The following is a 27,464-nucleotide window of genomic DNA, read 5'->3' as shown; positions in this document are numbered from 1 at the left end:
GATCGTGCGAGGACACCGGGGCACACAGAGGAAACCGATGTAAATGTAGAAGAAGATACTACTTTCTTACAGAGGATGCTGGAATTGAACTTGTAACACTGATGTCCTGAGCTGTAATCGCATCATATTAAAGAGAAACAGAGGGGAATGTCTTCACTCAGAGGGTGGTATAATTGTCGAATGAGCTGCCTGGGAAGTGATGGACATGGATAGGAGGGATCTGAAGATACTATGGTCCAAGTGCAGGTTGAAAGAACCAGGTACAGATTAGATGGGCCAAATTGCCTGCTTCTGTGCTGTAGTGCAGTATGACTCTGACATTTGTAATAAAAGTTACTCAGCACGATGTAGGATCATGAAGTGAGCTGGCTAATACTCTTATTTAAACACCAGCCTTTCACTTCCAAATATAATTTCATCACAGGCTGTGGGGATGAACGGCTCACTTCCTGGCTATTAGTATTTTCAGTGAAATCAGTCTGAGCTGCCACAATCCAATTTAAAGTTAAAAACGACCTCCCTCTGCAGAGAGATGGTACTCAATGTTGGTCCTGCTCAGAACAGTGTTGTGAACTGATAATGAAGCTCATTATTTGGATGATGAAAGAGAACTTTAACTGAAAAATATTAACATTCACAGAGTGTAGATATCCCAAGTAAAGCCACTATTTTTGTTCATCCCTAATTGTCATTTCAAAGTCAACCACATTGCAGCAAATCTGGGTTGAACTGGACTCCGTTGGTAAAAGACAACAGATTTCCCTTGCTGAAGGATAATGAAGGAGATGGATTTATTTTAGAAGATAATATGATATGTCTCAACATTTCTATAGCGTGCTTTCAATATTTACCCAAAAATTGTGTTATCTAAAACGTGTTCTAAAGATGAGAGGGGGTAAGAGGAATTGTGTGGGACACGTTTCATACACCCTGAGTGGTTGGAGACTGGATTGCGCTGCCAGGAACTGTAGTAGAAGCAAATACGACAGAGGCATTTAAGAGGCTGTTAGACAGGCACATGAATGCGCAGAGAATGGAAGGATATGGACATTATACAGCCAGAAAAATTAGTCAAGCATTGAATTATTGTTTAATTAGCTTGGCCCAGCATTGTAGGCTGAAGAGCCTATTCCTCTGTTGTTCTGTTTTATGTTCTGCCCAACCATTCCTCTAAACCATACTGTTGTTTCTAGGTATTAGTTCAGCAAACATTTCCTGAGTAGCTCCCACGTCATTAATCCATTTCCTTACTAAGGAACCCAATGTTTTACACAGTACTCCAGATCTCTTTAGATTGTTAGGTTCAGGTTTTAAAGATTGTATTCACTTTGTTTATTATATGTACATTGAAAAACACAGTGAAATGCACTTTTGAAAAACTTGAGTAGAGACCCAATGACTTTGCCTTAAAGTCTGTACCATACTGCAAGATGCTAGACCATATGTTGGAGGTACACGATGTGGCATACCTGAGCAAGGAGAGTCATGTTGTTCTGTGTACTGTCACTAATCACCTGAGGAGCAATGGACCAGTGTCCTTGTTGTGCTTCCCATTAGCAGCTCACTAAGTAAACTCAGGCATTGGATCAGGTGAGTTAGCTGGTTTTAAATGCTTTGTTATAATGTCAAAAATCATTGTGCAGATAAAATTTATCCCCATGTCAACAGTGGCTCAGTTGCTGTTAATGAATTATTTGGCCTTTGCTATAAAATGTGAACCAACCATATTACTAACAAAACAGCAAATAAAATCTCATCTACCTGGAATTTGGAGCCAATGAAAATTATTTCCATGAAAATTATCAATCTATTTTCAAATTGCACAACGTTATACTTGGAGGTGACCTTGAGTCTCCCATTTGCAGCTTTTAGATTATTGTACTAACGTGCTACTGTTTTGGCTTTAAATTCTGAACCATCTGGTTGTATAAGCTACCTATCCATCCTAGTACCCCCATCTCAACAACTTGTTCTGTAGCAGGTAATCAAATTGGTTAGAGAAGATGATTCTCTCTCTATTTATTTCATCTTCACTGTATTTTCCAGCAAATCTAATTTGCAGTAAGAGCAGATAGAATCTACAATACCAACAGATACAGTCTACAATACCAGCAGATACAGTGTAGATTACCAACAGAAATAGTACTTAAGACCATAAAACTAAAAGACATAGGAGAAGTATTAAACCATTCAGCTGATCGAGTCTCGTGAAGTGAGGTCTCATCCGAGACCCTGATTGCCAAAGGCCGATGTTAATAAGTCATTTGAGGTATTGAGTGCCACCATTAGCAAGCAAGAAACAGCCTAACCCGACGCCTTTTAAGACGTTGTCAGGGATTTCAATAAGGCTCATTTGAAGAAATCACACTTCTCAATTATCATAAACATACAGTATAGCAGCACCACAGGTCCCAACACACTCAACTGCTGCTATACTATGATTAGGAATGCCTACCATTCCATGCATAGACCCCTTTCAGAAAATCGGAACATGTGGCTGCCCTTCTCCTACTTGATATAGGCAGAGGCTAAAGTTCAAGGCTCCAGAAGCAAGGATAATGAAGAGGTGCTCACAGAAGGCAGAGGAACTGTCAAGCGATTGTTTTGAGTCAGTGGACTGGACCATGCTCAAGGACTCAAAGGATCTGAATGAAAACACTATGGTTGTCATGGACTTTATGAGAACAGTTGTAAATGAGTGTGTCCCCACAAAGTCATTCAGTCTTCCCCAAACAGAAGCCCTGTATCAACCACAAGATCTACAGTCTGCTAAGGGCCAGGTCAGTGGCACTCAGGTCAGGCAACCAAGTAACCTGCAAAAGGTCCAGCTACGGTCTCCAGAAAGTCGCCTTACATGAGAAGTGGCAATTCCAGACTACATTTGAATCACTGAAGGATGCTCGATATCTGTGGCAGGAATTTAATGCTATCACATCCGACAAAATGAAACCAAGCGTCAAAGGTGACAACAAGGTTTCACTCTTGGGCGAGCTCAATGCCTTTTATGCTTGGGTTGACTGTCAAAACACTGAGGCATCCTCACAAACTCCCATGGCCCCCATTGACCTGATGATTTCAGTCTCTGAGGCCAACAAGAGGGTGAGCTCATGGAAAGCATCAGGCCCAGACAGAGGACCTGGCCAAGTACCAGTTGATCACCTAGCTGGAGTGTCCACCGAGATTGTTAACCTCTTGCTTCAACAATCAAGGTGGTTTCAATTATACTGGTGCCTAAGAACATGGCAACCTGCATCAATGACAATCATCCAGTAGTACTTACATTCATAGTGATGAAGTGTTTTCAGAGGTTGATAATGAAACTTCTGCATGAGAAGTGACTTTGGATCCATTTCAATTTGCCGAACATCACAACAGATGCCATTTCATTGGTTTTTCACTCAATCCTGGAATGTCTGACCAGTGAAGACGTATGCATCAGGATGCTCTTCATTGTCTACAGTTTGGCATACAATACTATCATCCTCCCAAAACTAATCAATAAGCTTCAGACCTAGGCCTCAATACCTCCTTGTAAAATTGGATCCCCGATTTCCTCATTTGAAGACCCCGTCAGTTTGGATTGGAAACAACTCCTCCTCCACAATCTCCATCAGCAAAGGTTTGTTGATGGCACCATTGCTGTTGGCTGAATCAAAGGTGGAGACGAATCAACGTATTGGACGGAGACTGAAAACCACAACAACAAACTCTCACTCAATGTCAGCAAGACCAAAATCTAATTATTGACTTCAAGAGGAGGAAGCTGGAGGTCCACGAGCCAGTTCTCAGAGAGACAAGGAATTGAAAGGGGCAGCAACTTCTAATTCCTTGGTGTTCTAATTTCATAGGCTCTGTCCAGAGCTCACCACAGAAGCGCTATTACAAAGAAAGCCAGTGCTTATCCTTTCCTAGAAGTTTGCAAAGATTCGGTACGACACCTAAAACTTCTATAGGTGTGTAGTGGAGAGTATATTGACTGGTTATATCACAGCCTGGTTTGGAAATACCATGTCCCTTGATAGAAAAAGCTATAAACGTAGTCAATACAGCCCAGTTCATCACTGGTGAAGCCCTCCCCAGCACTGAGCACATCTACATGGAGCATTGCCGCAGGAAAGCAGCATCCATCATCAAGGACCCCCACCATCCAGGCCACGTAATCTTCTCACTGGTGCCAGTGGAAGGAGATACAGCAGGGGTCACCAACCTTTTACACACCGCGGACCGGTTTAATATTGCCAATATTCTTGCGGACCGGCCAACGGGGGAGAGTGGGTGTTAATCACGACCGGAATACAGTTGATAAGTCAACTATAAGTCACTTATAAGTAGCTAATACACTCAATTTCGTTTCTAAAAGCGTTTATCTAACAAATTTAATATTGAATACATAGCGCAGATTTTCCTCGCATGAATATAGTGATAGGTCAATTATAACTCAGTTATAAGTCAATAGCATCATAACATTTTAAGTAACGTTTGGATAGTAAACACACAGCGTATATTTTCCTCATATGAACATATAAAATCATTGCAACACACCAATGAGAGGACAAGGTAGGGGCTAGAGGTCTCCGTAACAGGGCCACAGCGGTTGCAGTCCGGAGACAGTGACCAACCGAGCAAGGAGTGCGACCAGGCGCGTGCCCGCACCCCAGTGTCGGATCTATCAGCCAACAAAAGTTTGGCTGGAGGGATGACTTTCAGTAGATCGCAGCGAGGTAGCTGCTCTGCTACTTATGAAACCCTGAGCCCGAATTAGGTCGTCTGCGAATATTTTAGCACCGGGTTCCTCACGAACATTTGGAGTGGTAAACAGGTTTAGTGGTGGCGCCCATTCGTCTACACTCCAGGCCAGTAGCAACGGCACTTCTCGCCGGCTGCATGAGGCGGTTGGTTACCCGAGGCCAACCGGTGATCCCTGACTTGAGGGTATCACTGTGGTTAGGCGACTGATGACCTCGCGTGCTTTCAGGTTCAACTGTGGGCTGACAGGGAATGAGGAAAGGTGCAGCTGACTCATATCTTTTCATATCGCCAAATCATATCATTTCCTTGCGGCCTGGTTTCAGTCCGTGGCCTAGTGGTTGGGGACCACTGAGATACAGAGCCTGAAGTTCCACACCATATAACCATATAACAATTACAGCACGGAAACAGGCCAGGTTGGCCCTTCTAGTCCATGCCGAATGCTTACTCTCACCTAGTCCCAACCTGCACTCAGCCCATAACCCTCCATTCCTTTCCTGTCCATATGCCTATCCAATTTTTTTTTAAATGACAATATCGAACCTGCCTCTACTGGATACAAGAAGATTCAGGAAGAGTTATTACTCCCCAACCATCAGGATTTTGAACTGGAGGGGGTAACCTTACTCATCTTCATTTACCCCATCACTGGACTGCATCAGCAAGAATCTGGACCCACTGCAATTTGCCTATCGCCACAATAGGTCTATGGCAGATGCAATCTCAACGGCTCTTCACACGGCCTTAGATCACCTGGACAAAACAAACACCTACAGTATGTCAGGATGCTGTTTGCTGAACATTGCTCAGGCTTAGCATTTAACAACATTATTCCCACAATCGTGATCAATAAACTACAGAACCTGGGCCTCTCTACCTCCTTCTGGAATTGGATCCTCAACTTCCTAACCAGAAGACCACAATCTGTGCAGATTGGTCATAATATCTCCTTCCTGATGATCAACACTGGCGTACCTCAGGGGTGTGTGCTTAGTCCACTGCTCTCCTCCTTCTATACCTATTACTTTGTGGCTAGGTATAGCTCGAATGCCATCTATCAATTTGCTGTTGATGCAACCATTGTTGGTAGAATCTCAGATGGAGATGAGAGGGCATACAGGAGCGAGATATACCAGCTAGTTGAGTGGTGTTGCAGCAACAATTTTGCACTTAATGTCAGTAAGATGAAAGAGCTGATTGTGGACTTCAGGAAGGGTAATCTGAGGGAACAGACTCCAATCCTCATGGAGGGATCAGAAGTAGAAAGAGTGATCAATTAACTTCCTGGATGTTAAGATCTCTGAGGATCTGACTTGGCCCCAACATACTGATGCAGCTATAAAGAAGGCAAGACAGCAACTATATTTAATTAGGAGTTGGAAGAGATTTGGTTTGTCAACTAAAACACTTGAAAACTTCTATATATGTATTGTGCAGAGCATTCTGACAAGCAGCATTATGGTCTGGTATGGGGTGGGGGGGGGGGTGGGGAAGGTTGGATCTCCTGCAAAGGACTGAAAGAAGCTACAGGATGTTGTAAAGTCAGTCAGTTCCATCTAGGGTACTAGCCTCCGTAGTATACAGGACATCTACAACATGCAGTGCCTCAGAAAGGCAACGCCCATTATTAAGGACCCCCATCACCCAGGGCATGGTCTCTTCTCGTTGTTACTGCCAGGAAGGACGTATAGAAGCCTGAATACACACAATCAACAACTCAGGAACAGCTTCTTCCCCTCTGCCATGCACTTCCTAAGTGGACATTGAACCAACTTTTTTAAAAATATATATATTTTTTCTGTTTTTACACTATTCTAATCTAATCAATACACATATATATTCCTACTGTAATTGACTTATTTATTTTTTCTTTCTATATTATCATGTATTGCATTGAACTGCCGCTGCTAAGTTAACACATTTCACGACACGTGTCGGTGATAATAAACCTGATTCTGATTCTGAACTGTTCTCACACACTGTGAACTCCCCATCAAGGACTCTTCATTTCATGCTCTCAACATGTATTGTGTATTTATTTATTTATCATTATTATTCTTTTCATCTCTTTTTGTACTTGATAATAAATATGCTTTGAACTTTAAGTTTGCTTCACCAATCAATCACATGGCTGGTTTATTTTCACTTGCATCCCAGTTCTCTTGCCTTCCTGCCATAACCTTTGATGCCTGTACTATTTAAAAATCTATCAAACTCTATTTTAAATACTGTGTACCCAATGACTTGGCCCCTACAGCTGTCTGTGGCAATGAATTCCACAGATTCACCGCTGTGAATTCTGGCTAAAGAAATTCCTCCTCATCTCTGTTCTAAAGGATACCCTTCTATTCTGAGCTTCTGCCCTGTGGTCCTAGACTCTCCCACTATTTGAAACACCCTTTCCACATCCACTCTACCTAGGTCGGGGGTCGGCAACCTGCGGCTCCCGAGCCATTTGTGGCTCTTTCACCTCTGTGCTGCGGCTCCCTGTGGCTTTGGGAAATAATTGGTCAGTATTTAATTAAAATGTATTTTATGTTAGTTTGTTAGCTTTTGAAATGTAATTATGGTGATCTTGTACATTTCCTGCCACATCCGAAACGGCTCACAATTAGCCGGCATTCCGGCTAAGGGAGATAGCCTACGGGGGTTTGTGAGTACGCGTCTTTTGCAGCATCTGCGTCCATGGGGGCTGGGTTGAGGGAGGCTTAAAAGCAAGGCTGTTTAGTTCGAATAAAGCTATCTTTGACTGCAGTTTACTGACACCGCTACAACGTGTTTTTATCGCTGGCTGTCCAGACGGAAGGTGCTGAAACGCTTTGTCGCGTGTCTGGAAGAAGTGAAAACTTTCCTGGGCAGCAAAGGGCTCACCTTTCCTGAGCTGGAACAGCCAGAGTGGCTGGAAAAGCTACACTTCATGGTAGACATGACAGCGCACCTGAACACGCTGAACACAGCTCTTCAGGGGAAAGGACGTACAGCCCTGCACATGTTGGAGGATGTTTTGGCATTCGAGCGCAAGTTGACAGTGCTTGCCAGAGATTTACAGAAAGGCACTTTGTCTCACTTCCCCAATTTGAGAGAGTTCAAACAATGTCACGACATGATAAATTCGGAGTATTTACATTCTGCAATCATCGCAATGCAAACATCGTTTGGGAAACGCTTCTGTGAGTTCAGAGAGGAAAAAAACACATTATCCTTCCCGGTCACTCCCTTAAGCATCGATCCTTCCCTACTGAATACGACTGCATTGGCAGGTGTGAGTCAACCTGATCTTGAGATGGAACTGGCCGACATAGCCGACAAAGACATATGGGTGTCCAAGTTTAGACGCTTGACAGCAGACCTTGAAGATGTTGCCCGTCAGAAGGCCGTTCTTGCTCAGAAACACAAATGGAGTGATATTGAAAACCTCACAGATGACAGCTTGCGATCCTGTGTAAAGATGAAGGTGACATCATACAGCCCTGATGTGCAGACGCTGTGCGCTGAGGTCCAGGAGCAGAAATCCCATTAACCAAGTATGATAAATATTTTAATTGCCTATTATTTTACTTATATTCATATTTTTTCATAGTTCAGTGAAATAGTCCTTTCATTTTTCAGGATGACAGCTGGCTGACATTATTTTTGGTTTGCTGCTGGCGGAAAATTTAAGTTCGGCGTTTTTCATAAATACAAGAAGGACTCAAATAGACATTGAATATTTTACTTAAAAGTAACTTTCAACCCAACGTCTTTTTTTCGGAGGTCAAAATGTTTTTGTTGCATGCAGAAATGTAATTTCGTTTTCTCTGCAGGAGTTCATCAATTTCATAAATGCAACACATTATAGTTTGTTTATACATAGCATAAAGGCAAAAAAAAACGTTGTATGCAGTGTTATTTCATTTTAAATGTCAAACGGGTTTTGCGGCTCCCAGTGTTTTCTTTTCTGTGGGAAACGGGTCCAAGTGGCTCTTTCAGTGGTAAAGGTTGCTGACCCCTGACCTAGGTCTTTCAATATTTGATACGTTTCAATGCTCCTGGGCTCACCATCAAGAAAAGCAAAGAGAAACAATCATGATGAATGCTTTCAGCTTCAGACCAGCTGTGATTAATCCAGGTCTTCTGACTTTGGAGGCAAATTGGGGTGTCACATTAGTGTAACAATTAGTATGATGCTATTGCAGCTTGTGGCATCAGAGATTGGGGCTCTTTTCCGGTGTCCTCTATTAGCAAGTTTGTACGTTCCTTCCCCTGTGCATGTGGGTTCCCTCCAGGTGTTCCAGTTTCCTCCCACAGTCCAGACGTGCCAGTTAGTAGTTTAAATGGTCGTTGTAAATTGTATCGTGATTAGGCTAGGGTTAAATCGGTGAGTTGCTGGCCAGTGCACTGTATCTCAAAATGAAATAAAAATATAAAGTTTAGTAAGACTGTATGTAGCATGTTTCAGGTCAAAATCCTTTACAGTCTGTGAAGAAAGCTTTTTAGCAGACTTTTTATTTTTGATATGCTTAAAACGTATTTGATTGAGCTCAAGAAATACTGCAGTTAGTCAAAAGATAGTGTATTGATATCATTGATAGTGGGTGAAATGAAATGGAAATGGCTCCAGGACCTGAACATACAATGCTCTATCAAGTAAATCCTGGAAGGGAAATGAGATGACAAGGAAAATATGTTTGAGTGACATACAGCTCTCCACAGTTGCCAAGACAAACTTATCTCTGATGAGTTCATGATGAGATCACATGTGTTCTGACTCAGCAATGTGCATGTCTACTAAATACTGTTATTTTAACCGTTATCTCTTTGCTTACAGTTTTGATGTCAAGTTGTACTTATGGTCTATTGGTTTAACAGCATTCATGGATTGTTTTAAATTCAAGTACATGATCCTTTGATTTTTTTTAAAATAAAAGTAATTTATTTTCACTCCAATCCCTCCACTTTAAATGTTCTCCTTTCTGTTTGCTCTCATCTCATATATACATACAGTTTTTTTTCCATGTTGCATTATATCTTATTTATGATATCAGTAAGAACTACTCCCAAGGTTTAAAATTTACAGCATCCCTAAAATTAATCAGGAATATCAACTATTTTTCTTAATTAAGATTAAAATTAAGGAACTCATCAGAACATTTCAGAACTGCGTGGCAATTTGTTTCCCAACAGACACAACAAATGCAATCTTAAGTTCTGGCCAGTATTTCTCAGTTGTTTTAAGTCAGCCTGAAATTGATCAAATGGTGTGGAGCAGGATCCTAGCAAGTTTCTTTGTAAAATGTTCTCTGCGGTCTAAAGCTATCTCTTTCAATGAGGACACAATATTAGGCACAGCTATTTCATCTGATCCAGATAGGGAGGGGTATGATACAGTACAATATAATTATTTGTCTTTATTTAGAAATGAGAGTTTGGTTATTTAAGGGAAAATTTTATCTCATGATCTGACAAAGTGGAAAAGTTACGTAATCACATAAGCTGTAAAATGTGATTTTCCACCTGACAGGAAGTTTTAAAATTGTAATAAGGTACAGATTGTAAAGTAGAAAACATCTGGTGCATATGACGAGCAGTATAATTGCAGCCTACCTCCAGATTTCTGACAAATTAATAGTCTTGTAGGCATTTCCTTGAGATAGCAGCACAGCAGCTCAATATGACTTTCAAATGTAATGAGACCCTGCCTCTCTAGGGTGATGCTCCTCTTGCGTAAAACTTACGAAACCACTTGGTCATTCACTGATGATGTGGCATGAACGATTGCAACTCCCATTTGAACTATCACTGACACAAACAGAACTGATTCATGACTCAGAGCAAAAGGAATAATAACGACTTCAAGGAATTTTTCTGAGAGTTCTTCCTGAGAGATGTTTTTCATTTAATTTGAACGTAGGCTGACAAATTTTTGAAAGGAATAGTTAAAAAAAGTTTGAGAAATAAATTAATTGTAAATAAACCAGTATTTGACATTCTGGTGACAATGCAATATTCACCAATTACCTTATATTTGATTAATTAGGTTAAGTTAATGAAATAATGTTTCAGTTGCAGAGTTTACAGCAGAATTACAGTTGTTACAATGATGGTATAAAACTGGTTTGAATGCAAGCTGTAGAAACACAGTGCTGTGCCGCAGACCTCTGGACTGTTTCTTGTAGATATTCTCTCTATGGACCTAATTTCATCAGAGACATGGAAGATGGTGGCGTCTGGACCAATTAACAATCTGCTAGAGGAACTCAGCAGATAAGGCAGCATCTGAAGGGGTGAAAAGGAATTTTTGACACTTTGGGTTGGAACCCAGACTCCTTTACCCCCACAGATGCTGCTTGTCACACAAAAATTACTCCAGCATATTGTCAATTGTATGCTGTTGTATTTCCCTTGAATTTAACTGGTATTAAGGATTTTAAAAACTGATTCTCCTTTGTCTAGCCTGTTTTTTACTTCTTTAAAGAATTCTAGCAGATTTGTCAGGCAAGATTTGTGCTTGAGGAAACCACGCTGACTACGGCCTATTTTATCATGTGCCTCCAGGTACCCTGAGACCTCATCCTAAATAATCAACTCCAACATCTTCCCAACCACTGAGGTCAGACTATTTGGCCTATAGTTTCCTTTTTTCTGCCTATCTCCCTCCTTGAAGAGAAGAGTGACATTTGTAATTTTCTAGTCTTCCGAAACCATTCCAGAATCTAGTGATTCTTGAAAGATCATTACTATTGCCTCCATTATCACTTCAATCACCTCTTTCAGAACCATGGTGTGTACACTGTCTGGGTCCAGGTGACTTCTTTAGCTTCAGACCTTTCAGTTTCCCAAGAAATTTCACTCCAGCTATGGCACCTTCACACTCTTCATGCCCCCGACACCTGGAGCTCCCACCATGCTGCTAGTGTCTTCCACAGTAAAGACTGATACAAAATACTTATTCAGTTCATCTGCTATTTCATTTCTCCCCCCCCCCACATTACTATCTCTCCAGCATAATTTTCCAGCAGTCCAATATCCATTCTTTCATCTCTGTCACACTTTATGTATCTGAAGAAACTTCTGGTATCCTCTTTAGAATTATTGTCTAGCTTACTTTTGTATTCCATGTTTACTTTGTTAATGACATTTTTAGTTGTCTTCTGTTGGCTTTTAAAAGCTTTCCAATCCTCTAACTTGCCACTAATTTTTGCTCTGTTATATGCCCTCTCTTTGGCTTTTATGTTGACTTTGACTTCTCTTGTAAGCTACAGTTGTGTCATCTTTCCTTTAGAATACTTCTTCCTCTTTGGGATGAGGCGTAACTTTCTCCTCACAAAGTCACACTGACTATACCTAATCAAACTATGCTTCTCCAAATGTTCGTAAATCCTGTCTTTAAGAATCCTCTCCATTAGTTTGCTCATCACTGATGTCAGTTTCACTGGTCTGTAATTCCCAGGGTTATTTCAATCACCTTTCTTAAACAAAGGAATAACATTTGCTACTCTCCAATCCTCTGGTACTACTTCTGTGGCCAGTGAAGAGCAAAGACCTCCGTGTCCACTAATGTGATTAACTGATGAGCGAGGCTTTGGGCCTACTTCAGGCTGCTCCGGGGTCCAGATCTGAGGACTCCATTTTGGTTCTGAACGCTGTTGTTCACTTCAATTGTTTGTATGATTTTTTTTCTCTCTTGCACATCATTTGTTGGTTTTATTCTTTTTTTCTTCTTTAATTGGGTTCTTTTGTGTTTCTTGCATTGTGACTATCTGTGAGCAAGCAATCTCAATGTTATATAATTTATACATTCTTTGATAATAAATGAATCTTGAATCAAAGGTACAGCACTCACTTCCTTCACTTCCTGTAATAACCTGGGGTGCATCCCTTCCGGCCCCAGAGACTTATCTATCTTAATGTTTTTCATAAGTTCTAGCATATCTTCTTTCTTAACACAGACATGTTCAAGCATATCAGACTGTTTTATGCTGACCTCGCAGTCATCAAATTCCATCTCCATGGTGAATTCTGAAGCAAATTATTCACTAAAGATCTCCCTATCTCCCCTGACTCCAGACACATTTCTCTTTTATCCCTGACTGATAAAGAAGAAACTAGTGCCTGGAGTCGCAGTAGCTTTGCATTCGTTTTTCTCTATTAACCTTTCGTTTTACTTGACTTGCATTACAGAACTTGCTCTGCTTTTTTCTCATTTTATTTTCCATTCCAAAAACAGCTTAAATTCATTATGCTTGTTCGAAAATATTTTTTCTCCCTCTTACCACCATTTGTAGAAATGGGGCCAAATTGTTTGGATGTTTCTTTGTAGCGTTTTTCCAGATCAAGGTACAAAGGTACATGTGGAACAAATAGCAGATCTTCTCCAGTTAGTACTAACATTACTCTGTAGGACTAAAATAAGTCAAATGCCACCAGCATTGTGTTCAGACTTAGTCACAGCCCGGAGATAAAAATATTATTGATGTTAACAATTGAGAATTGTTCTGATGAACGGTCAAGTCCCAAAATGTCAACTGTTAATTCATTTCCATATATACAGCCTGACCTGCTTGTTCTTCCAGCATTTTGTGTATGATGCTCTGGATTTCCAGCATCTGCAGAATATTTTGATTATGATTTACTCTCGTACTGTCCACTAAACCTGATGTGACTCCAGTATTATCAATCCTTCCCTTCTCCACACAAAACCTTAGAACCAACAGGAAACTGTTCTGTTGTGTATTTAATATTCCAGTAACATTGTCAATGTATTGCTTGATTCAGCATTCTTGGTTGTTTACATAATACATTATGGGTTATATGTAAAAGTACGTGAAAGGCATATGTCATTATGCCACCTCATCATATGCGCGCGCCTCACTAAAGTAAAAACTAAGTGTACACGAATCGTTCCTGGCTCTGTTTTTCTTTCAATTTTATGTTTTAGAGTTACAAAACATAACATCTTCCATGTGTTTTTTTCTCTGCTTTAACGCACACCTTCAAAATATGCCACCACTTTTAACTGAAGTACAGCCAGGATACTAGCAATGAGGTCCTAAAATGGTCTGCAACTGATGCATTCCCTGTCCAGCCCTTGCCCCAGGCACCAGCTTCTCTCCACCTGTGTAATGGCAAGAGTATATGAAGCATCACAACTCCTGGCAGACAAATGGACTCCCTCCATTATTATGGACAGCATAATAATGGAGGGAGGGGATGGAAATTGCATGCTATAATGGATAAAATCAACAAATTGGGCTGCAGAAAACTGCAGTCTGTTTGAACTGTAGGGCAGGGTGCTAATCTCCTGATTACATTTGTCCATGAGGGAAGTGATGGCTGCTTTTATCCCCCAGGAATCTTGGCTCCACTCACTTAGTTAAAGCAAGCCTGAAGTCAGATCAGCTGATCTCATTGATATGCTCTGTTGCAAACTGAAAGGAGCTGAAAACAAAGGTTCAAACTTCAGGTCTGACAGAAGCAGGTATGTGGCAGTGGATAGCAGATCCTGGCAAGAGGTAATGCAACTTGGTGGCAACTCTCTAGAGAGCAGCAGCCTCTTTCTCTAACAACTGTAAGAATATTTTTCTGGCCCAAGAAACTTAATTGGGAGGAAAACCTTTCCCACAAGCTCTCACCCTTCCACTTACCCTGTTTGGTGCTGTTTCACTTCTCCTTCATTTGGCTTTTGCTCTACTTGTTCCCTCTTTTCTCTGCTCCCCTTACTTTTTCCTCAGGCCAGAATACATTGGTACCAAGAAGAACATGTTCCCTTGCCCAGATCCATTTCAGTGTTCAGCCACATTATGACTCTGAAACAATTGTTATGAATGTACCACAGCTCTGAGGGGCCGAAGGGTGCGGGGGTAGCCCCTTCCTTTGTGAGAATCGCAAGATTACTATTGATTTGGGTCAGGAGACCCAGGAAATGAGAGAGAGACGTGCAGGATGTCACGTTTCTCCCCCCCATAGCGATGTAAAGCTACGGGACATGGCCATTGTCTCTGGAAGACCAAGTTGTGTATTGAGTACTGTACTATTCATTGAAGCCCCTCAGGGGATGACCAGAGGGGGCTGGTTGAGGGATTGCATCATCCCAACCTGATTGACATCTGAGACCTCGTGAGGAAGTATAAAAGAGGGTCTGGGGAACAACCCCTTCAGACGCACCAGAAGAAACGCTAGCGGTCCTGTAACAGCGGGAAGCCATTTGAAGGAAGCCACGTGCGTTCGGTTCCCTTGCCTGGGAGCTGGTGGCTGGTACCACGGAAAACGACTTGGAACTAACAATGGGGAACCAACTCCTCCGACTCAACGGATTGGCCTCATAAAAGACCCGGGCAGGTTTAAAACCGTCTCTCTTAAACCCAAAGAGCTGCAGCTTGAAAGGACAGTGACTTTTATCTTTCCATCGGACAATACAATATCCCCTAGAGTACAAACGAAAGAGCTATTGCTTAATTGATGATTATTATTATACCCGCGTTTTTAGATTTGAGTATTGATGACGTATATTATCTGAATGTCTGTATTAATCTTATTTTGTGCCCCTTTATAAATAAAGACTTTTAAAAAATAGTACCATCAGACTTCAACGGGCCTCTCTATCTTTGCTGGTAAGTGACCCAGTTACGGGGTTCATAACAGCAATGAATATAATGAACTATTGCTATTTCAGACAGATATAATATTACAAAAAAGTTCCTGCAGTTGAGTATTACTCTAAACATCACAGAAAACACTTCCCTGTGTGCCTCACCTGCAGTAGGACCAGGTTGTGACATTGTGGCAAAAAAAAAGCAATTATGAAATTTAACCTAATTTTTTTTTCATTTTTTAATTTTTTTTAATTGAAGTTCATCATCAAATAAACATTTCCATAAGATATATTTCAGGCATTGTACATATATATCATATAATCTTATATATCACAAATTTCCACAAAGTCTTTATCTGGGGTATACATTTATAGAAAAGAGTGGAAAGAAAAAAACAAGCAAAAGGAAAGAACTATGTACAAGAAGGGAGTGATTTTTTTTACAACAGATTCATTGATTTGTGAGAATAAAATCAGGCGTATGAGGCATTACGTAGTTAAAACATTTTTCCCAATATGAATCAAATTGTTCCAGCTTATGATTAACAGATGCTGCTATCTTCTCCATTTTGTAAATGTCTATTGTAATTTCTATCCATGTATTTAAAGTTGGGCTCTCCTGTGATAACCATTTCCTAGTAAGAGTCTTTTTACCAGCCACCAACAGTATATTCATTAAATATTTATCTCTTTTCAACCATTCTTGAGGTATATATCCAAAATATATGGTCTTACTCTCTAAGGATAGTTCACATTTAAAATGTCTTGAGAGGGTATTGAGTATCCCCTCCAATAGTTTTTGATAACAGGGCTGTTCCAACCTCAATTTTAATTTAATGATTAAACCAACTTTTGTTTGCGAGAATGTCAGTTACCCAACCCAACATAAAAGATTAGAATGAACAAGCAAGAAGGAATAAGATGCCATTTCCCATTTGTTGCTATAATCATCTCATTATTAAATATGTTCATGAGGTAGTTGTTAGTTCCATAATCCTCTTTTGGCTGTTTGGATGCTCAGACCTGGAACATATATAAGTATGAATGAATCAAGCAGTCTTTCGTTTTTATACATTAAAATTGACAAAATGGACTTATGAGTTTGTTGCCTAGAGGCTTAACAATTGTCAGCACCCAGTCATTAGAGAGTCAACTTTACATGAGTGTGATAAATATTTCTACCCAAAGTCACCTAGCACAATCAATGTTAACATTATCTGATACATGTGTTCTAAGAGTATGCATTTAACTTAAATTTCAGCTCAAGGGAATAATCAAACAGTTGCCAAAAAGTTTTTGGTTGTAGGAAATGGGAGATTAAGTATATTTTGATGCTGTTCTATGGGTACTGACCAAATTCTTACAAGTTGTTCCAGAAGCAAAACATGCCAAGTTAACTTTGCTCAAAAATAGCTGAACTAGAGATTGTACCTGCTTTGATTCGGTGTTCTCCGTGTCTGCTCAAGTTTTCAATGTAACAAGAACATGTATAATACATTAGTACTTTCTGCCAAATACTTCAAGGCTACTTGAAATGAAATACACTTAGAAGCAGATTACACAGTCCTCCAAATGCCTGTTAACGAACATCTGATATGTTCAAGTAGCATACCCACAATTATTACAATCACTTGAAAATTCACAAATCTTCTCGGAAAACATCCAAAGGTGCTTCACAGAAATATTAGCAAATTCATTTGATACTGGAAATATTGCAAAGAAATATTGGAGCAAATGAATAAAATTTCAATTAAAAGCGTAAGCTTTAATTAGTGATGTAAAAGAAGGAAAAAAAGAGGGGCAACTTAGGAAAGGAATCTTAAAGTTTATAACTCAAAATTATAAGTTCATTCAATTAACTATTCTAATAATAATAATAGAATAGGACCCTACTGTGTGAAACAAGAAATACTAAGGGCTCGAAATTCTATCACAGTATGTTTTTGTGCTTAAATGTGATATTGAAAGGTGTGCTGTCTTTACGACAGTTATTTAGTTTATAATATTTTCACCTAGTAATTCATTCGATAGTATTTTCTAGTTAGAATTAGAAGTGTTTAAAGTATATTCATTGCATGTAAAATATATCGGCATGCGATGACATCACATCCGGTTTTGCCGCGTCTTGTGGGAAAGTACCGGTTTGAAATTAGCGCGAGGGTGGGGGCTTACCACGAGGCACACCTGAGCAGAAGTTGTTTTGCAGGCATGAGAAATCACAGTGAGAGCAACGCTGTAAGTTAATAGATAATCGATATATTGAACTAAGATGTTAATGCCGATCCTGTTAGAAGTAACGACGGTCGATAATGTTTATGCTTTCGTTAGTTAAAGAGTTGCGGATAGTTTGCATGGAAGTGTATTTAAAGTAGTCAATGGAGCAGGTAAACTCTCCCTGTATACTGCACCTTAGTGTAATGTAGTTATAGTCACCTTTGCAAGTATTTACAATTGAAATGTGATATTAAGGAAGGAACAAATACTGTATCAATCTTGTATTGTTTTATCAACAGTTTTCACCATATGTTAATGTGAAGAGTGAACAGTAAATGGTTAATCTTACTGCGATCTGGTTCCTATTGACTGTGGTTTATCTCGACGTTTAATTCGGCGTTTCGTTACACGCGAAGGAGAACGTTACAAAAGGTGTTAGCTAATTCCATGCATGTAATGGAAAATTGTATCATGTCCTCTCAAGCCACTGGCATGAACAATTAACATGAAATGCATCTCCGTCATTACTGAGTAAGGTATTAAACCAGGGCCCTCTCTACTGTTTATGGTGGATTTATAGATCCTACAGCTCTATTTTGATGAAGAGGAGGAGATCTATTCTAGGTACCCTGGCCAAAATTTATCTATTATTCAGCATTTCTAAAAATAGATTATCCAATGGGAGCTTAAAGTTTGTAAATTCGCTGTCACATACCCTACACTATTACAGTGACAAGGTATTTCATTGATGACAAGGAACTCTTGAATGTCCTGAAAGGTATATGAAAGGATCTACACAATGCAAAAGTATCTTTCTTTTTCTTTCACTCTTTGGAAAAGCAATTTGTCTTACTGAACATTATCCATTTGGTATATGCAAGTTTGATTTTCATTATTAGTGAAGTCAAAAGAAGATATATTTTCAAGCAAGACAAAATCTGCAGGAAATCCAAGCAACACTCACAACGTGAGTGAATGATATAAGTTTTTTGTGTGACTATGTCTTACTAATATCTTTTATGTGCTTGTTATCTTGTATGTTATATGTGACTTGTGCTGTATATGACTGTTGGTATTGTGTTTTGCCCCTTAGCCCCAGAGTAACGCTATTTCATTCATGCACAGTTGAATGACAATTAAATTTGAATTGAAGTCAGAATCAGACTTTAATCGCCAAGTACCTGTGCACATACAAGGAATTTACTTCCGGCAGATGTTGTCTCTCTGCTCATAACAATAATAATAATAATAATAATAATAATGATAAATATAAATGAAAATATAGATTATACATACAGGTAGTGCAATCCAAGTAATAGTTAGCCGACAGTTAACCGGCAGTTAACTGTTCAGCAAAGTGACCGCAGTAGGGAAAAAACTTCTCCAGTGCCTATTAGTCTTAGTCTGGAGGGATCTGAAGCGCCTACCAGATGGAAGCAGTTCAAACAGTCCTTTATGATGTTCCCCGCCCTCTTCTTCAACCTGGAAGAGTACAGGTCCACAATAGAGGGCAGGGAGGCACCAATGATGCGCTCGGCAGTCCTCACTGTGCGCTGTAGTCTGGTTCTATCCTGCTTGGTGGCTGCTCCAAACCACACAGTGATGGAGGTGCACAGGACAGACTCAATGACTCAATGACTGCAGCAGCAATTCCTGAGGCAGACCATATTTCCTCATTATGACCAAGAAGCACAATGGGATGCTGTATCAGTACTGTACACGTTGATTTTGAAAGCACCTGTCAGGTTGATTTCTGTTCTACTCTTTCAAACCCTCAACGTAAAGGGATCCTCTGCACTACATGCTCTAGGTTGCATTTGTTTAACTAAACGACAGTTGCGTAGCAGCAAGCTGCGGGAGTAACTGGACTAAAAATGTTACAATGATATTTTTTGTAATGTTAGTTTAAATGTGAGTAACTGGAGACTTTTCCTTGAAACACAAAAGTATTGCTTCAACTTTATAATGAGGATTTCAGTCTGTGTTAAACTGAAATATTTTGTTTATATGTGGCCATGCAAATCTGATTTCCGCCAAAATAAACATGGCTGTTTATTTTATCATTAATTATTTATTATAAATCATAACAACAATGTAACACTGTATACTGATTTTTCACAATTATGAAAAAAACTTGCATATAATAAGTCATTCAACTGTTTCAGAAAAGAAGTATAATATAGTCAGAGTTACTGTATTCTAAAAATACTAATTAATAATTTGTAGTTTCAAACAAAATTCATTTTAAGTCTGGACCAGTTCAAAATTGACCTATTAATATTCTATGCAGCATTTTGCTTGCCAGTTAATAGAAGTATCTCTTTCAAAACATGCTGCAATATAATACCTACAGGAAAAATCAATGAATGAATTTCCAAAGCATTTGAAAGATTCCTTTGTGTGTGAAAGAAGAACTGAATTTAAACATAGAAGGATTAATGCAGCTGTGTCACTGATACTGCTAATCCTGTGTGTATTTTTCCCCTGTGGCCATTTACTGTAATTCCACAGATGGAGATAACGAGTCAAACTAAAAAAAATTAAAAAAAACACAATAACACAGGTGCACAAATGATCACATAACACTCCACAACTATTTTAACTGAGAAGAAATGTCCAAACGAATGACGAATATGATGATATTGTGTTCCCCCTGTTCTTTCCCCATTTACAAATATGTGGATTGCTGCATTTTTTTGAATGTGTCACCATAGCCGTGGACTTTTTTGGCAAGTGTGTGGAGGACTGTGTACCTAAGAAATCAACCTGAACGTTCCCAAACCAGAAACCCTAGATGAAACAGGAGATCCACTCCCTGCTGAAGTCCAGAACGTTGACATTCGAATCAGGTAACCCTGACCTATACATCGTTTGAGATAAAAACTTTGTAAAGCTATCAGGGTTGCTAAGAGACCATTATTATCATCATTACTTGCCACGTCATATGATGTGGGTGATCATGGTCTATCCATGACCATGACTGTTGGTGACAAATTTTTCTACAGAAGTGGTTTGCCATTGCCTTCTTCTATTCAGTGTCTTTACAAGGCAGGTGACCCCTGCCAATATCAATACTCTTCAGAGATTGTCATATAAATAGGACTTGTGTTATGCACCAGCTGCTCATATGATCATCCACAACTGTTTCATGTGACCCTGATCGGGGGCTAAGCAGGAGCCCAAGGGTGACCTGCAGGCTAGCACCTTTCACCTCCTTTGGTAGAGCCGTATTTCCACACCGCCACCCAAGAGACAATACCAGGCCAAAATTAGGTCCCTGGTGAGCCACCAATTATGGAAGGACGTACATGCTATAACGGTTACAAAACAAAATTGTGCAACATTGCAGACAACAGCACATCTCTTGTTAATGAGCTTAATGCATTCCACACACATTTTGAACAGAAGGAAAGTGGAATTGTGTTTGTACTTTTGCCCCTTGACTGTGTGAGTTTCCTTCGGTTTCTGCCGTTTCCTCCATCATTCCAAAGGCATGTGGGTTGGAGTTAGTAAGTTGTGGAAATTCTATGTTGGCACCAGAAACATGGCAACACTTGCGGGCTGCCCCTAGCCCCTTGATTGTGCTGGTTGTTGACGCTGACAATTCATGTTATTGTATATTTTAATGTTTTGATGAATGTGTGACAAATAAGGCTAACTTTTTAAAAAGCTAATCTTTAACTCTTTAAACAAAGCTAATCTTTAAAATTTTGCATGTTACTACCTGCCCTGACAGCTTCCAATACACTGAATCCTCAGTCACTGTTGTTGATGCCAGGACAGTCTCATTCAGATTATTGAACACACAGAGAGCATCTGGTCCTGATGGAGTTTCCAGTTGTTCCTCAGATCCTGACTGATCAGCAGTTTTAACCTCTCCCTCCTTCAATCTGAAGTTTCTACCATTGTCATTGCAGTACCATAGGAAAATGTGGAAACACGCTTTGATAACTAATGCCCAGTGGCTTTGACATCCACCATCACAAAGAGCTTTGGCATGTTGTTCATGGCACACATCAGCTCCAGCGTCCCAGACAATCTCAAAACACCGCAGTTCGCTTACTACAGAAACAGGTCCATGACGGATGCCATCTCCTTGGCCCAACATTCATCTCTGGAACACCTGTTCAGTAAAGACACCTACGTCTGACAATGGTTTATTGACTAAGCTCTGCCCTAAACACTATAATTCCAAGCAAGCTGATTTTCTAGACCTGAGCTCAACACCCCCCTTTCCAACTGGATCCATGACTTCCTCACCAACAGACCTTATTCAATACGGATAGGTAGGACCATATCCACCATGATTATCCTTAACACTAGTGCCTTGTATCCCTAGCTCCCTGCACCACTCCTTATTTGCCAAAATCTGCTCGAACTCCATCTACAAGTTTGGAAATGATGCCTCTGTAGTGGGCCGCATCTGAAATAACGTTGAGTTGGAGTACAGGAAGAAGATAAAACGCCTAGTGACATGGAGTCATCAAAACAACCCTTTCCTCAATGTCAGCAAAACAAAAGAACTAGTCATTCTCTTCACGATGGGGAGCAGTTGCACATGCTCCTGTTTGCATCAAACTTGTTGAGGACAAGAGGGTTGAAAGCTTCAAGTTCCGAGCAGTGAACCACATAGATGCCATGGCGAGAAAGCGCACTAATGCCCCTACTTCTTCAGGAGGCTAAAGAAATTCAGCATGTTCCCTTTGACACTCGCTTTGTATGACAACTGTTCTCGTGTGACCACAAGAAACTGCAAGGAGCTGACATAGTTCAGCATAGCACAGTAACCAACCTGTGGTGAACGACATATACCTGTCTGGACACATACCCCTGCTGATTGCTCCTGTGGCTCCTCCCACAGACCCCGGTATAAAGGCGATTCGGGGCACTGCTCCTCCCTCAGTCTCCAGGATGTTGTGTGGTGGGTTCTTGCTGCTGACGGTGCTTTCTTCCAGCTAATAAAAGCCTATCTCGACTCACGTCTCCGAGAGTTATTGATGGTGCATCACAACCTCTCCTCCACGTACTCTGTCTACACTTCTCTCTGCCTCAGGAAAGCAGCCAGCATACTCAAAAACTCCACCCACCCCAGACATTCTCTCTTCTCCCCCTTCTTTCGGGCTGAAGGTACAAGAACCTGAAAGCATACTCCCCTAGTACAATGACATGGATTCTTGAGCGGACAATTTTCCTCATTATGGTCTTGCACTTAGTCTGCCCGCACTGCCCTTTCTTTGCAACTGTAACACTTTATTCTGCATTGCTTTCTCTTGTGCTACCTCAATGCACTGTTATAAAGAAATGATCTGTATGGATAGTATGCAAAACATAGTGTTTCCCTGTACCTCAGTACACGTGACAATAGTAAACCAATTGGACAATTTATTTAAAGAGACCATTGGGACATCATCCTGACAGTTATTCTTTGACATGTATATTTTCTTTTAAATTTTCACCTGTGGCAAATGTGAATTGCCATATATGATTTTCTAAAAGACCAGGGAAGGGGAACCCAAACTCAAAAAGAAACTAACGTACATTTGAAACCAGAGGCCCAAGTTGGCCCAAGAACTATTTTGGTTAGCTGCCATATTGGTGTTCAGGGACCTACAACCTGTCCATTAAGTATGGAAGAAATAAATCAGTAGGTCACCATTTCTAGATTTCCTTATGATGATCTTCATCCATTTTCTGGTAAGCGACAGGCAAGTGTTTGGAAATTTGTTTTCCATGAAATAGGGTTTGATTAGAATTTAGAATTAATATTACTGTTCTGTCTATTGTGGCCAAAGTTGATATCTAAGAAGGGTTTTGCTGAGATTGCTACTCTGGCTAGAGGAGAGGAGCTGGAATGTGCATATGAGAGCTGTGATGGAGTGAGTACAGAGGGAAAACAACACACATCCACCTAGAGTTTAGAGTTCTAGGTCATTGTACTTGCAGTTGTCAGAGGAGCAGTGTAATAAGAAAATGTGTTTCTCCAGGACACAGTGACAAGTTCCTATCACTTCTATAAATACCAGTAAAAAATAGAGAGAGTCAGCATATCCTTCTCCAAGGCTGTTAAAGCTCTGAATCTACTCCCCCTCCAGTTCTTTCCAGGTTGCAGTAAGGAACATTGTGACCTGACGCTGGGTTGTGGTCCAAAACATCAGGGTCGGGGATGTGAACATGTTTGCAACTGGATCCAACCTTCAGAGAGTTGGCAACACACACAAAATGCTGGAGGAACTCAGCAGGCCAGGTAGCATCCATGGAAAAGAGTGTAGCCGATGTTTCTGGCCAAGATCCTTCATTAGGACTCGAGAAAAAAAGATGAGGAGCTAGGATTAGGAGTTGGGGGGAGGGGAGGAAGAAACACAAAGTGATAGGTGAAATTGGGAGGGGGAGGGGTGAAGTAAAGAGCTGGGAAATTGATTTGTGAGAGGGGTACAGGGCTGGATAAGGAGGAATCTGATAGGAGAGGATTTCAAGGCCATGGAAGACAGGAAAGGGTAAGGAGCACCAGAAGGAGGTGACCCGCAGACAAGGAGATAAGGTGAGAGAGGGAAAAGGGAACGGGGAATGGTAAAGGGGGGGGGAGTCATTATGGAAGTTTGATTAATGCCATCAGGTTGGAGGCTACCCAGACAGAATATAAGGTGCTGCTCCTCCAACCTGACTGTGACCTCATCACAACAGTAGTTGAGGCTATAGAATGACATGTCGGAATGGGAATGGGAAGTGGAATTAAAATGGGTGGCAACTGGGAGATCCTGCTTCACAGAGTTGGTATATTCCTTGCCTGTTGGGAAGCTGCCTGGTGTGAAAAGTGCTAGTCTGGCTCGAGAGACTCTGGCAGTTTTGGCAGTTGGATAGTGCAATCAAGAACTGATTAGCAGCTGATTCGCAATCAAGATTTGAATAGCGCAGACTCAGCAGAAAACAGCTGATTGGGCAATCGAGGTCAGGTGACCTTGCAGCTTGCAAAGCTCAAGCAAATAAAAAGAGGGAGAACTCTAGCAGAGTGGCCTGTTGGGAAGTGGCTTGGTTGAGGGAGGTGTCTGGTGTGAGAAGTGCTAGTCTTTGGTGAGGAGACTACACCAGGCACAACTGCAGAGGGTGAAGACATGACTGCTAAGCTGTTTCAGTGTGCTACGTGCATGATGTGGGAGGTCAGGGACACTGATGGTGCCCCCGGCTGCTACAGCTGTGGAAAGTGTGTCCAGATTCAGCTTCTGAAGGAGCATGTTGCAGCACTGAAGAAAGAACTGGATGACCTCAGGTTTATCTGCGAAAATGAGAGTTTTCTGGACAGGACCTACAGTGAGGTTGTTACACCAAGGATACTGGAAGAGAGAAAGGGGGTGATGATGAGGAAGGAAAGGATGCTTGAAGTACAGGAGACCCCAGGGGTTGTACCTCTTGTAAACAGGTTCACCCTCTCGGAAACTGTCAGGACAGAAGATACTGCCAGTCTGAGAGGCGGACAGGTCTGCGAGCCGAAAATTGGTGCAGAAGCAGAGCCGAGGAGTCAGACATCAGGAAGAGCCGTGGTAGTAGGGGACTCCATAGTAAGAGGTACTGAAAGGGGTTTCTGTGGCAACAGGTGAGGTTTAAGGATGGTGTGTTTCCTCCCTGGTGCTAGGATCCAGGACATCATGGACTGACTGTAGGGAATCTTCAAGGGTGAAGGTGAACAGCTGGAGGTGGTAGTGCATGTTGGCGCAAATGACATCAGGAAGAAGAGGAAGGACACTCTGCAGTGGGACTTCAGAGAACTCGGAAGAAGGCTGAAAAGCAGGACTTCCAGGGTGGTTATCTTTGGTTTACTTCCAGTTTCTCGTGCTGGAGAGGGCAGGAACAGGGAGATAATGGATCTGAATGTGTGGCGGAGGAACTGGTGCAGGAAGCAAGGATTTACATTCTTGGACCACTGGGATCTGTTTTGGGGTAGGGATGAATTGTACAAAAGGGATGGGTTGCACCTTAATAGGCGGGGACCAGCATTCTGGCAGACACGGATGTGTTTAAGTAGTGGGGGGAGGGGATGAACTGAAAATATAAGGATGGAGTTAAAGGGAAAGTGAAAATAAGAAAAGTTAAAAAGGACAACAGAATCAATGGAGTAGAAAGCTCAAGAAGAGATCATACAGTATGGCCAAGTGAAATAGGAATTGATATGAAAGGAGAGGGGAGTAACGAATTAAAAGTATTGTATATGAATGCACGAAGTATAAGGAATAAAGTAGATGAGCTTGAGGCTCAGTTGGAAATTGGCAAGTACCATGTTGAGGGAATAACTGAGACTTGGCTTCAAGCGGACAGGGCCTGGGAAATGAATATTCAAGGATATATATCTTATCGAAAGGACAGACTGGCAGAGGGGGTGGGGTGGCTCTGCTGGTGAGGAATGATATTCAGTCCCTTGCGAGGGGGACATAGAATCAGGGGATGTAGAGTGAGTATGGATAGAACTGAGAAATTCTAAGGGTAGAAAGACCCTAATGGGAGTTATCTACAAGCCCCCAAACAGCAGTCTGGATGTAGGGTGTAAGTTGAATGAAGAGTTAAAATTGGCATGTCGCAAAGGTAACGATACTGTTGTCATGGGGGATTTCAACATGCAGGTAGACTGGGAGAATCGGAATGGTACTGGACCCCAAGAAAGGGAGTTTGTGGAGTGCCTCTGAGATGGATTCTTAGAACAGCTTGTACTGGAGCCTTTCAGGGAGAAGGCAATTCTAGATTTAGTGTTGTGCAATGAACCGGATTTGATCAGGGACCTCGAGGTAAAGGAACCATTAGGAGGTAGTGACCATAATATGATATGTTTTAACCTACAATTTGAGAAGGGGAAGGGAAAATCGGATGTGTCAGTATTACAGTTGAACAAAGGGAACTATGGAGTTATGAGGGAGCAGCTGGCCAAAGTTCAATGGAACAATACCCTAGCAGGAAAGACAGTGGAACAAAAATGGCAGGTATTTCTGGGAATAATGAAGAAGGTGCAGGAGCGGTTCATTTCAAAGAGGAAGAAAGATCCAAAGGGCAGTAAGGGGTGGCCGTGGCTGACGAGGGAAGTAAAGGGCAGTATAAAAATAAAAGAGAAGAAGCATAACATAGCAAAGATGAGCAGGAAACCGGAGGACTGAGAAGCTTTTAAAGAGCAACAGAAGATAACAAAAAAGGCAGTATGCCAAGAAAAAATGAGGTACAAAGGTAAACTAACCAAGAATATAAAGGAGGATACTAAAAGCTGCTTTAGGTATGTGAATAGCAAAAAAATAGTTAAGACCAAAATTGGGCCATTGAAGACAGAAACAAGTGAATTTATTATGGGGAACAAAGAAATGGCAGATGAGTTGAACAGGTACTTTGGATCTGTCTTCACTAGGGAAGACACAATCTCCCAGATGTAATAGTGGCCAAAGGAACTAGGGTAAAGGGTGAACTGAAGGAAATTTATATTAGGCAAGAAACGGTGTTGGATAGACTGTTGAGTCTGAAGGCTGATAAGTCCCTGGGACCTGATGGTCGGCATCCCAGGGTACTTAAAGAGGTGGCTCTAGAAATCGTGGATGCATTGGTAATCATTTTCCAATGTTCTATAGATTCAGGAACAGTTCCTGTTGATTGGAGGGTGGGTAATGTTGTCCCACTTTTCAAGAAAGGAAGGAGAGAGAAAACAGGGAATTATAGACCGGTTAGCCTGACGCCAGTGGTGGGAAAGATGCTGGAGTCAATTATAAAAGAGGAAATTATGACACATTTGGATAGCAGTAGAAGGATCAGTCCAAGTCAGCAAGGGAAAATCATGCTTGACTAATCTTCTGGAGTTTTTTGAGGATGTAACTATGAAAATGGACAAGGGAGAGCCAGTGGATGTAGTGTACCTGGACTTACAGAAAGCTTTTGATAAAGTCCCACATAGAAGATTAGTGGGCAAAAT

Source organism: Hypanus sabinus, chromosome 5 (genome assembly GCF_030144855.1).
Source record: "Hypanus sabinus isolate sHypSab1 chromosome 5, sHypSab1.hap1, whole genome shotgun sequence".
NCBI lineage: Eukaryota > Metazoa > Chordata > Chondrichthyes > Myliobatiformes > Dasyatidae > Hypanus > Hypanus sabinus.
This window is presented reverse-complemented; position numbering follows the sequence as displayed.